Genomic DNA, 12,631 nt, shown 5'->3' with positions numbered 1-12,631 from the left:
TTTTAATCAATGAGGGGCATTTTGGTCAATTCATCTTTAGAGGTGACTCTTGACCTAAATATCCATTTAAATATATTAGATTAAAATAATGAAAAATAATAAAAAATATAGAGATGTGTAGAGAAAAGAAAATGAAAGAAAATGAAAAAGTCTTAATTTTAATGCTTTATGACATAAGCATTACCTAAGTATGACTTAATTAAATTATAATTTTAATTTATGAAAAATTTTGGGATAATTATCTAATATATGTAAAGAGACAAAAGGGGAATTAAAAAGAAATAAAATCCACTTCTTCTTCTTCATTGTGCAGGCTCCAATTTCCCTGTCCCTTTTCCTTTCATTACTTCCATGGATGAACTTCTCGAGCTCCAAAACCACCAAAATTACCCAATATTTTCCATAGCTTCTTGAAAGAAAAGTTAAATTTAGGCCTTGGTAGGAAGATTGAAAGCAAAGAGGAGAAGAAAAGATTGAAGAGATTGAAGATACAAGAGTTGCTATTTAAGGTAAGCTAGTTTTCAAACTTAGCTATGGATGAATTACTTGAATATAGGTTTAATTGAGTAGAAATAACTTGAAAAAAATTGAAGAATTGTAGTTGTTATAAGGAGTGTGAATTTCAGTTGGACTTGGGGGATGTTAAGAGTGATGTGTTTTGATGGAAAGTAGTGATGAATCTTACATATGTAATGTTGTATGCAAGATTGGAAAGATGATTTGCATAAAAATTCATGGATTAGTAAAATGGGAAAATTAGGGTTTTGGGTGGAAATTAGGGTTTTGAGGGCTTTTGACCAATTGGTATTTGTGATGCTCAATTTTGGTCAATTAGTGTGTTATAAAGTGTGAATTGATGAATTGAATTGAAATAAGTTGTTGTTATCAAATTGTTGAATTCTGGACCAATGACTCCAGCATAGTTAAATGGCCATAAGTAGAGTTGTGTTGCTCCAATTGGTATGACGCCAATTGGAGATAAAACTAGGGTTATAATGTCACATTTTTTATGAAGAAATGTTACCCAAAAACTGATTCTAAGTTAATCTAAAATTGGGTTGAATCCGAAATTGGTGCCCTGATTCTGGGCAGAATTGATCAAATGAACAGTACATGTTCAAATGGTCATAACTTTGCATAGAGAGGTCCAAACGATCTGATTATTAAATCATTAAAAAGCTTAAACATATTAGAACAACTTTCATAAGGAACACAAATCCAAATTCTGACCATAACCTATTCCAATTGCTAACCAAAATTAGGTTATCAAAACTGTCAGAACTAAGTTTGCCCAGAAATCTGGAAATGGACCAATCCGACCAATTATGGTAAAAATGACATAACTTGAGCTACAAAACTCCAAATGGAGTGATTCAAAAAGGGAATTAAATTAGACACATTAACGAATAACTTTGATGAAGAAAGTTTAGCCAAATTTTTACTGTAGATTAGTCCAATGGAACAGTAAACCTTAGAGACAAAATCTGAAATTTTGAAATTTCTCCTAATAAGCTTTGAATTTTAATTGGCATCCAATGTCAACAAATTTGTGACCCAAAATGGGGTATGATCATGTGTTTAAAATTGATATAACTATTAAATGTGAAAAAGTCAATAATTTGCATGAATAGTAAAGTAAATAGTAACCACAAATACACTAAATGCAAAGAACTCAAACCTTATAAGTCTTTATGAGTAAATTAAGTATGCAAAAATTTAATTGTTGGATTAATTAGTAGATGGGTATTGAAACACTTTAATTATGTGTTTCAGTTATAAATGAGTCTCCCAAGGAAGGAAAGGATTAAGTCAGGAATAAAGAAGTCAAATAATGTTTGTGCACAACTAACTTTTTTAATTATTTTCCACTTTGATATGAATTTGAATAAGTTTATATGAATGTTTTATGATTCTTATGGTATTGAGAACTTTAAATTATTAAATGAAATTGTATGAATCAAATATGATTTTCCTATGCATCTAAAGAATTATTTACATTGATTTAAAAGTTGTGAATTGTGAAATGACTCTGTATTATGGAAAAGAGGATGTTAGCCCTTGATTTCATTATAGCAGAGGGGTGGGCCGGTATTTGAATCTCTTTAGAAGTGTTTTGCGAACTTGATGTGTTGCCAACCTTGTGCATGAATTTACTATAATTGAATGTGTTTATTTATTTTATAAATATATTTTGTGAATGAAATTTCTTTAAATATATTTTGAAACCACAATTGACATGGAAATATGCTTTGTGTTTCTCATTAGCTTGTCTAGTGAGATATCTCCTCTACTTGTTTGGGGTTGAGTTCCTTCCTCTCTGGCTTGCCAGTCGAGGAAGAGTTTGGATGATTACTCATATATACTAGCTAGTCTTTGTTCCTCCCTTTAGCCTCAATTATTGGGAGAGTTTTCTTTTATCGTGGTGTACAACACGACATCGATAAAAAATTTTATGTCATGGGTCCAACTGTATGAATTGTTGGCAACATCCTTAAAATTATGCATACTTTGATAAAATGTGATCAAAATAAATATTTGTTAGTGATTGAAAAATATTATATTGTTTTCATAGTCCAAGAGAAATGTGGATAAAATATTATTATTTGATCAAAATGTCATTCAAACGAATGATTTGCATGAATGAAAATTTTGATTCTTGAATGTCATAAATTTTAAAGTATTTAGAGATTTCATGCCTTTTTGTTATGATTTGTCAAAGTATGACTTGTATTAAGTTTTAAATTATTAGTTTGTGCACCACTGAGTTCACCGTTTAGCGATAGCTTTGTATGCTATTGCAGGTGAAAGAAAATATAAAGTAACTGACTGAGATCACTTGAAGATGTATTGGGACTATTTTCGGGTATATCATAGGTCTACCCTTGTATATTAAATTTTGATGTAATCATGTAGGTATTTGTATGTAATTACATTTGAACAGTTGTATAGAAAAGTTTGTAATAAAAATTTGAGATTGAAATTATTGTAATAGTATTATGAGATTTTATTTACATGTAAATTTTTGTAATATCAATTTTGTTATTTCAATGAATGCAAATGTTTAAATGTCTTCCTGAGTATTGTAAATAATAAATTATTTTCTTTATGATGAGATCTATTGAGAATGAGTTGATTGAGTTTCAATTGGACATGATATATTTTTGTAAATTATTTTTTTTCAAGAGGTTATAAAAAACTGTCACGACCCAACCTATAGGCCAGACCGGTAGTAGGACCTGGGCCAGCCTAAAGCCCCCAAGGCCCGTAGTAAGCCTAACTATTCCTCAACCCAACTCTAAGGCCCATTTGGGCCCAATTTCAAGAATTTAACCGAATAGAGTCTGGCCATAAAATGGACCATTCAACGGGGAGTTTTTGACTCGCCCGACCTGTAAACACAATATATAATAAATTAGGGAGCTCAGCTCACCCTCCACATAATCAAAATGTCATAACTCAAATGGGAGCTCAGCTCTCTCATCCAATCCTATCATGTATATAGTTAATAATTTTACAGGTCCAACATAACTTTTATAATACAGACCCAAAATAAAAATAAGTGCTTCTAATACATGCGGAGTCTAATATTTAACTCAATTGTACAAATACATTAAATACTATTAATGGACCTGCGAAGGAGAAGAGCTGGTTAGCCACAACAAATAATCCTCTTGTAGCCTGGAAAAATAGATGAACAGGAGTGAGCGTTCAACTCAGAGAGTAAAATACCAATTTTAATCATAATTTCTATAACTATCTAAAGCTAATGCACCATGTGGAGTGAAATGCAACATCGTCATAATTTTCATATCATAACAGTAAAAAGGCAATTTGGAGCACTCACACACCCAATACTGTCAAGCAATACATATATGGGAGCTGATCCCCTATACAGCCCTCTTAATCTAACCTCTGCCAGCGAGTGTCTCTCAAGCAGAACTTTCGCTTAATAAACCAAATGCGGTGTCCCAGCGAGTGTCTACCCCGAAGGACCGAGTCCCAGCGAGTGTCTCTCAAGCCGTGTCTACCCGTCCTGTCCATATCAAATACCATACCATACGCATGCCACGCATACACACTGCTCCAAATTACCACAAACAACATCCATGGCACTTCAACAATTATGAATGCAATATAAAATGTGCCTAGAATTTAACTATATACATACATATTTATAAGTGATGCATGGGCATGCTTGAACATATAATAATATCGAAATTACAATTAAAATTAATATTTTGAGCTTTCCATAGACACCAAGAACACCAAATATTAATTGCAATTTCGATATTATTATATGTTCAAGCATGCCCATGCATCACTTATAAACATGTATCTATGTAGTTAAACACTAGGCACATTTTATATTGCATTCATAATTGTTGAAGTGTCATGGATGTTGTTTGTGGTAATTTGGAGCAGTGTGTGTGCGTGGCGTGCGTGTGGTGTGGTATTGGATATGAACAAGACGGCTAGACACGGCTTGAGAGACACTCGCTGGGACTCTGTGACACCCCTTATCCATCTATAGTGTAGCTGAGTAAGATATGCCACATAGTGTACCGGAACACCATTTTTTTTTTCAATCATTTTAATTATTTTTTATCCTTCCTTATTTATTTCTTTCATAGTTATGAAATACAATTTGTGAAGTATAATTCATTTAAATCATTTATGAAGAAAATAAATTTTTTTGAGGTTCTGCAAATTTTATAGAAAATTCAACAGAGTACCGGCTAAAAATGGAGAAAACAGTTCTTCGGAACCTGAGAAAAACACTTCCAAAATTCTCAATCAATCCCAAACTCCATTTCATCATCAAAATCTCAATATTTTTTAACAACATTTCCATTTCTCAATCATTCATTTCTTATGATATTCATATACAAGTCATACATAAATATTCAATTTTTTTCATTCATAAACACAATTCTCACTATTTACTTTAATACCAAAATACATTACATGAGTTTCAATTGCACATGAGAAAGTACAAGTTAATTACAAAATATCAAAATAAAACCTAGTGTCCTACCAATGCATTGATGACGGTGAGGTGACAAGGACTATGCAGAGCTGCAGGAGGTCTCACCCAGTCTGTGGTCTACTGGGCTCTCGGTCGGTCTCTCCAAAACCTACGCGTGGCAAAAAGCAACGCGCTAAGCAATGATGCTTAGTGGTGCCAATAATAAAATAAAAAGAAATAACAGAAAATAAATATGCAGTGTATGTTCTGATGTCTTATACAGACAATTTTTCGATCATTATTGGTAATCTTATTTATTTTGTATTTGTTATATTCATAATTTCATTAAATTTATCCACTTTCATTTCTAGTTGTCCAAGTAACCTATATTGGATGATTGGACTGGATAAACGAGTAAACTGGCACTAGGTATTAAGTACCTCAGGCCGTCACACCATCGGTCACATATGTATCTCTCGATGTGTAACAGAACAGCTAATAAGCTGTAATAACATTAGGCACAAGGCCAAGTATCAATATAATGACAGAATGGCTAAAAACCATGAAATCATAGAATGGCTAAAAACCATTCTACTGCTAACTAAACCCTATTGGCATGCCAACCTATCCAAACCAATCTTGCTAGGTGTACTAGGGCATGTTACACTTTTAAAAATTTCAATTCTTGAAATTTAAGTTTAGGTGTTACTATTTATTTCATTAGTTAACTAAAATGTTGACTTTTGCATAGACAATAGGTACATTGGTTCTAATACTCCAAACATACCACATTTTGCATTCTAAAATTGTTGGTATTGGTTGTTAATACCATTTCTAAGCTTAGTGTTAGTTATTTAAAATTTTCAAATTTCAAGCCTCATATTTACTGTTCCATTGGTCATTTGTACAGTAGGAATTTGGCAAAATTATCTTCATGAAAGTTGTTCCTTATTTTGTCTAGTTACATTTCCTTTTTTGAATCACTCCATTTGGAGTTTTGTAGCTCAAGTTATGGCCTAAATACCATAACTGACTGGATTGGATAGAATCCAAAATTCTGGGCAAAACTGGTTTTGCCAGATTTGGTAACCTAAGTTTGGTTGGCAATTGGACTAGGTTATGGTCAGAATTTGGATTTGTGTTCTTCATGAAAGTTTTAGGTCTATGTCTCAGATTTCTGCTTGTAAAATTTCAGGTGAATTGGACCTTTCTACACTGAGTTATGACCAAATGAATAGACACTGTTCATTTAGTCATTTTGCCCAGGCAGAATGCAAGTCACCCGGATTAGGGTAATTTTTAAGCCAACTTGGTTAGGTTTTCTGGGCAGTTTCTTCACCAAAGTTGTGCCATTATGTGTCTAGTTTCATGTCCAATTGGCCTTGTACCAATTGAACCTCTACAACTCCATTTATAACTGCCCAAACCTGCTGGACTCATACTCAGTTCTGTAGGTCAGCCAAGGCAGCTCACCTAAACTCAAATCCAACATCCTTACTCACTTCAATTCCTTCTTACACACATTCAAATGGCCATCAATTGACTATTAAAAGGTTAATAAACCATTACATAAGCAAACCCTAGCTAACCCTAGCTGCCAAAATTTTTAGAGTGCACACACACACTTTTTTATCTTGTTTTCTTACATTTCCTACTTACTTCATGCCATTGAACATGAATTTAATCAAAATAGCAAAAGTTTGGACACTAACCTTGATTTAGCTAATTCCCAAAGCTTGAGAACTCCTCTTTTTCTCTTTCTTTTTGCTACCCAAGACTTGCTCTAGGTGTAAAGGTAAATATTTGTGAAGGGAAGCTAGGGTTTTGGGGTGATTTGGGTGGTGAACTCAAGCTTGGTGAAGCTTTAATGGAGTTTTCCTTCCTCTCTCTCTCTCTCTACGTTTTTTGGCTGCCCAAAGGTTGAAGAAGCAACTGATTTTTCTTTCTTTTTCTCTGCCCATTAAATCATTTTAAATAAGTTAATGCCATGTGTCAAAGTTTGATTGGGTGGGAGGATTTTTAATGACATCTTAATGATTTCGTAATTCTAATTCCTTTAATTTTCTTTTCTTTTCTCGTCTACCAAATTTCAATTTAATTTTTAGCAATATTTATTCACATATTATGTCATAATAATTATTACTTAACTGGACAAGTTGGCCAAAAATCATCTTTGAAGACGAAATGACCAAAATGCCCTCCGTTTGGCTTATGGAGACAAAATCGTCTGTACCGATTGAAAAAAAATTTTCTAAGCATTTTTTTGGCATTCTAATGTCATAGAAATCTCAATGACCCTTCTCTGGAGTCCCAAAAATTATTTTATGAATTTTCTCCCCGATCTAGGGCTCCTAGTTGCGAGAACCGCAACTTCCCACTGGGTTACCCATCTCTAGGGCACCGGCTCATTTAACTTGGTTGTATTTTATTTTTAAAATTTTTCCTAAATTTTTCTTATTAATATTTGAGTTAATTATGGTTCCTCACTTTAGTTTAAATATTTTTCAGACGTTTTAGATGTCTGGACCAACACTGGTTACCGGAATAATAGAATGTACGGAGTTGCTACAGAGAGGGTGTTACAGAATCGGTCCTTCGAGGTAGACACGGCTTAAAAGACACTCGCTGGGACCCGCATTTGGTTTATTAAGCGAAAGCCCGACTTGAGAGACACTCGCTGGGACTCGGTCCTTCAGGGTAGACACGGCTTGAGAGATACTCGCTGGGACCCCACATTTGGTTTATTAAGCGAAAGTCTGACTTGAGAGACACTCGCTGGCAGCGGTTGGATTAAGAGGGCTGTATAGGAAATCAGCTCCCATATATGTATTGCTTGATAGTGTTGGATGTATGAGTGCTCTAAATTTCCTTTTTGCTGTTATGATATGAAAATTATGACGATGTTGCATTTCACTCCACAGGGTGCATTAACTTTAGATAGTTATAGAGATTATGATTAAAATTGGTATTTTACTCTCTGAGTCGAATGCTCACTCCTATTCATCTATTTTTTCAGGCTACAGGAGGATTATTTGTTGTGGCTAACCTGCTCTTCTTCTTCGCAGGTCCATTAATAGTATTTAATGTATTTGTACAATTGAGTTAAATTTTAGACTTTGCATGTATTAGAAGCACTTATTTTTATTTTGGGCCTGTATTATAAAAGTTATGTTGGACCTGTAAAATTATTAACTATATGCATGATGGGATTGGATGAGAGAGCTGAGCTCCCATTTGAGTTATGACATTTTGATTATGTGGAGGGTGAGCTGAGCTCCCCAATTTATTATATATTGTGTTTACAGGTCGAGCGAGTCAAAAACTCTTCGTTGAATGATCCATTTTATGGCTGGACTCTGTCTTGTTGAATTCTTGAAATTGGGCCCAAATGGGCTTTAGAGTTGGGTTGAGGAATAGTTAGGCTTACTATGGGCCTCGGGGGCTTTAGGCTGGCCCAGGTCCTAGTGCTGGTCTGACCCATAGGTTGGGTTGTGACAAGAACTATTTTTACATAGTTTTAACCGTAACCACGCAGATTTTCTACAAAATTTTGAAAATGCTTAATTATTCCTAAATAAAATTTATGACATATAATTGATTTGAAAACACTTAGTTTAAATTTTTATCACCACGCTAGATTGTTAAATGGAATTGTTCTGCCAAAATCCCTTGTAGTATATTTAATAGATTATTGGTAGGCGAAGTATGGTAATTCATTAGGTATACTATGAGATCATGTCACATCTTACGGAGGGGTAGGGTGTGATAATATCCATGAGTCTATCAATAATAAAACAAAACAATAATTTATGCATAAAATAATTATTTAAAAATTTAGAGTGTTACACTTACTGTTGGGAAGCAATCTTAGAGATGGCTAAGCCGCGAGGGGTTTATAAGGTTTCCATCCAAAGGGGGGTCTCTTCGACACCTTCTTTAGGTGTAGCAAACATAATTTTGGGTTTTATGGCTTCATCAATTATCCCGATAATGCCCCTTCTACAGGCTACAAAGATTCTATCCATGGGTGGGTAGAGTAATTTGTTATTGTGGACCTAAAAGGGAACCCAAACCTCAAAGAATAGGGTTTAACCTTATTAGAAATATGAATCGAGTCACCCGTGTGGGCCAGCTCAAATTCATGGTTTTCTATTTTTTGAAATAGAAATATATATTAAAAAGAAGTAATGAACATGTGTAACTATAGAGATTGTTGTTCTAAGTCTTATAAAGATTTTGGCTTTGGTTTCACTGTATTTTCAGTTTTATGGACCAAGTTATGGCATTTTTGCCAAAACTAGTCGAGTAGGTCTAACTCCAGAATTTCAGGTAGGTTTTGGTTCTGGTCAGAATTATTGACCTAACTTATTCTAGCAATTTTGTTGGGTTAGAGTCAGAACTGAGATCTGTGTTCTTCATGAAAAATGTGATCCTATGTCTAACCTTTCCAATGGTTCAAAAATCAGGTCATTCTGACTTTCTTAGAGTGAGTTATGGCCATTTGAACATTTACTGTTCATATGGTCATTTTCTCCAGGTCCAGCATGTGGTTACCCGTATTCAAGCCAATTTTAAGTCATGTTAGGTTCAGTTTCTGGGCATGGTCTCTACATGAAAAATGTAGCTTTATGTCCTAATTTTTATCTCCAATTAGCCTCACACCAATTGGGGCAATGTGGCTCTACTTATGGCCACATAACCCTGCTGGACTCATAGGTTCAGAATCCTACACAAGAAATTCAACACTCCCAAAATTTATTCCACCCACCTTCCAAATTTCAATCACATTCATGGCACTTCAAATAGTTAACAAATAGTCTCAACAATGTCAAATTGGAATCAATTCACAAAACCCTTGTGACACCCCTTACCCGTCTACAATGTAGCCGAGCAAGTTATGTCACTCAGTGTGCCGGAGCACCAATTTATGTTTCTATTATAATTTATCCATTTATAATTCATTTATTTTTTTCAAATTTGATAAATCTGAATTTATCCGCAATTTTATAGAAAATCCAGCAGAGTGCCGGCTGTAAATTGGATAAACAGTTCTTCTGAACCTGTTTAAAAACACTTCCAAAATAATTTCCAAATCCAAACTCCATTATACACATTCAAGTCAATCTCAAAATCACAATACTATTTTCAAAACTTTTCTGTTCATTTCATCACTTGAAGCATATTCACAAATAATTCTCAACATTTCATTTATCAACATACATTATGCAGAAAATCTCAATAATATGAAATTTCATATATTTACATTAATACATAATTACAGGAGTTTATAGTTATAATCCAAACTAATACAAAATACAAAAATACAAAAGGGCCACCTATAGTCCTAATGTCCTACCATATGCAGTGCAGATGTGAGGTGACTCGGAACCCCGGATGCAGCTCTGAAGGCTCACCCCGTCTGATGTCTGCTGGGCTCCCCAGCTAGGTCTCCTGTACCTGCGCGTGGCAAAAGCGACGCGCTAAGCAATTCTGCTTAGTGGTGACAATATAAAATAAAATAAAATAAAATAAAATAAAATAAAATAATTATGTAGAATGTATGATTTCATTTTATTGTAGACTTAATTTCTGGTATTATTTGTAGTATTATTCACTTAAAATTTGATAAGGTTTATTTTGATTGCCCGAGTAACCCATACTAGTTGACTGGACTGGATAAATGGGTAAACCGACACTGGGTACTAAGTACCTCAGACTATCACACTATCGGTCACATTATGTCTCCCGGTATGCAACAGAACAGCTAATAATCTGTAATAATTATCAGGGTCAAAACCCAAGCATATCAACTAAAATTGTAATGGCCCGGCCCACTAGTGATATTGTCCGCTCTGGACCAAAGCCCTCACGGTTTTAAAACGCATCACTAGGAGTTACGAACCGCTAACTTATAAACCCAGCATCTCTCCCGTGTTTTGCCGATGTGGGATTTGCCTAGGGTGTTACAATCCACCCCCTTTATGGGACTCAGCGTCCTCGCTGAGGTTTGCCCCACCATCTTTCAAGGTTGCATGCGGAGCGGCTCTGATACCACAAATGTAATGGCTCGGCCCACTAGTGATATTGTCCGCTCTGGGCTGAAGCCCTCACAGTTTTAAAACGCGCCACTAGGAGTTACGAACCGCCAACTTATAAACCCAGCATCTCTCCCGTGTTTTGCCGATGTGGGATTTGCCTAGAGTGTTACACAAATAATATAGCTAAAGGCTATTATTTCACAGAATGGCATTGAAAAGCCATGAAACACAGAATGGCATGAAGCCATATGCAGTACTACTAACAGAACCCTATTGGCATGCCAAGCTATCCAAACCAATCTTGTTAGGTATACTAGGGCATTTTACACTTTTGAGTTTTACAATTTTTAAATTTCAAGTTTTGATGTTACTATTCACTTCATTAGTCAACCAAAATATTGATTTTTGCATAGACAATAGGTATATTGGTTTTTATACTCCCAACATGCCACATTTTGCATTCAAAATTTGTTGGTATTGGTTGCCAATACCATTTCTAAGCTTAAAGTTAATTGAGCAGAATTTTCAGTTTTCATACCTTATCTTTACTATTCCATTTGTCATTTTTGCAGTGGGAATTTGGTAAAATGATCACATGAAAGTTGTTCCTTATTTTTTCTAGTTTAATTTATTTTTTTTGAATCACTCCATTTGGAGTTTTGTCGCTCAAGTTATGGTCCAAAAACTACAACTGACCGGATTGAAATTTTTTTGGACTGACCATATCTATAGTGCAGTAAATAGTGATTACAACTCACTTGTTGGATAGGTTCTTGTCATAATTTGGGTTAGGTTTCTTCATAAAAGTTGTTGGTATATATCTCAACTTTTTGCTGGTAAAATTTCAGGTCAATTGGACCATTCTACACTGAGTTATGGCCAAATGAACAATCACTATTCATTTGGTCATTCTGCAGAAACAGATTGCAGTTCACCGGGATTAGGGCAAGCTTTTGGTCCACTTGGTTTGGTTTTATGGGCATGGTTTCTTCACTAAAGTTGTGCCATTATGTGTCTAATTTCATGTCCAATTGGCCTTGCACCAATTGAACCTCTACAATTCAAGTTATGACTGCCCAAACCTGCTGGACTCATGTCCAATTCTGCAGGTCACCTTGGGTGGCCACACCAACTGCAATTCCCACTAATCAAACCACCTCATTTCTTGTTTACACATAACCAAATGGTCACTAATTGACCATTAAAACTCACTTTCATAATTACATGATTCAAGTCTCCATTTTATTCCCAAACCCTAACCCTAACATCTCAAATCATGCATTTAACTTGCATTTCATCAATCCACTTAGTGGGTACATATTGTGGGCTACCATGATGGTCTTTTAACTTCATTAACTCACTACAAACAAACCCTAACCATGGCTGCCATGAATCTAGGGTTTCCATCCAAATGGTATTCAATAATTTTTCTTTGCAATTTACACATATTCAAAGTTCTTAACATGAATTTAAAGAAAAATTCATGGTTAGGTCACTAACCTCAAAGGAGTGAGATTTTCCCACTTGCTAAAGCTCTTGTTTTCCTCTTATTTTTGCTCCCAAAAGAATCTCCAAGTTGCAAGAACACTTTTTTGTGTTGGGAGTTTAGGGTTTAGTGGGGTGAGAA

The sequence above is a fragment of the Hevea brasiliensis genome, chromosome 3 (genome assembly GCF_030052815.1).
Source record: "Hevea brasiliensis isolate MT/VB/25A 57/8 chromosome 3, ASM3005281v1, whole genome shotgun sequence".
NCBI lineage: Eukaryota > Viridiplantae > Streptophyta > Magnoliopsida > Malpighiales > Euphorbiaceae > Hevea > Hevea brasiliensis.
The sequence above is the reverse complement of the archived record's forward strand: the minus strand, read 5'-3'. Positions refer to the sequence as shown.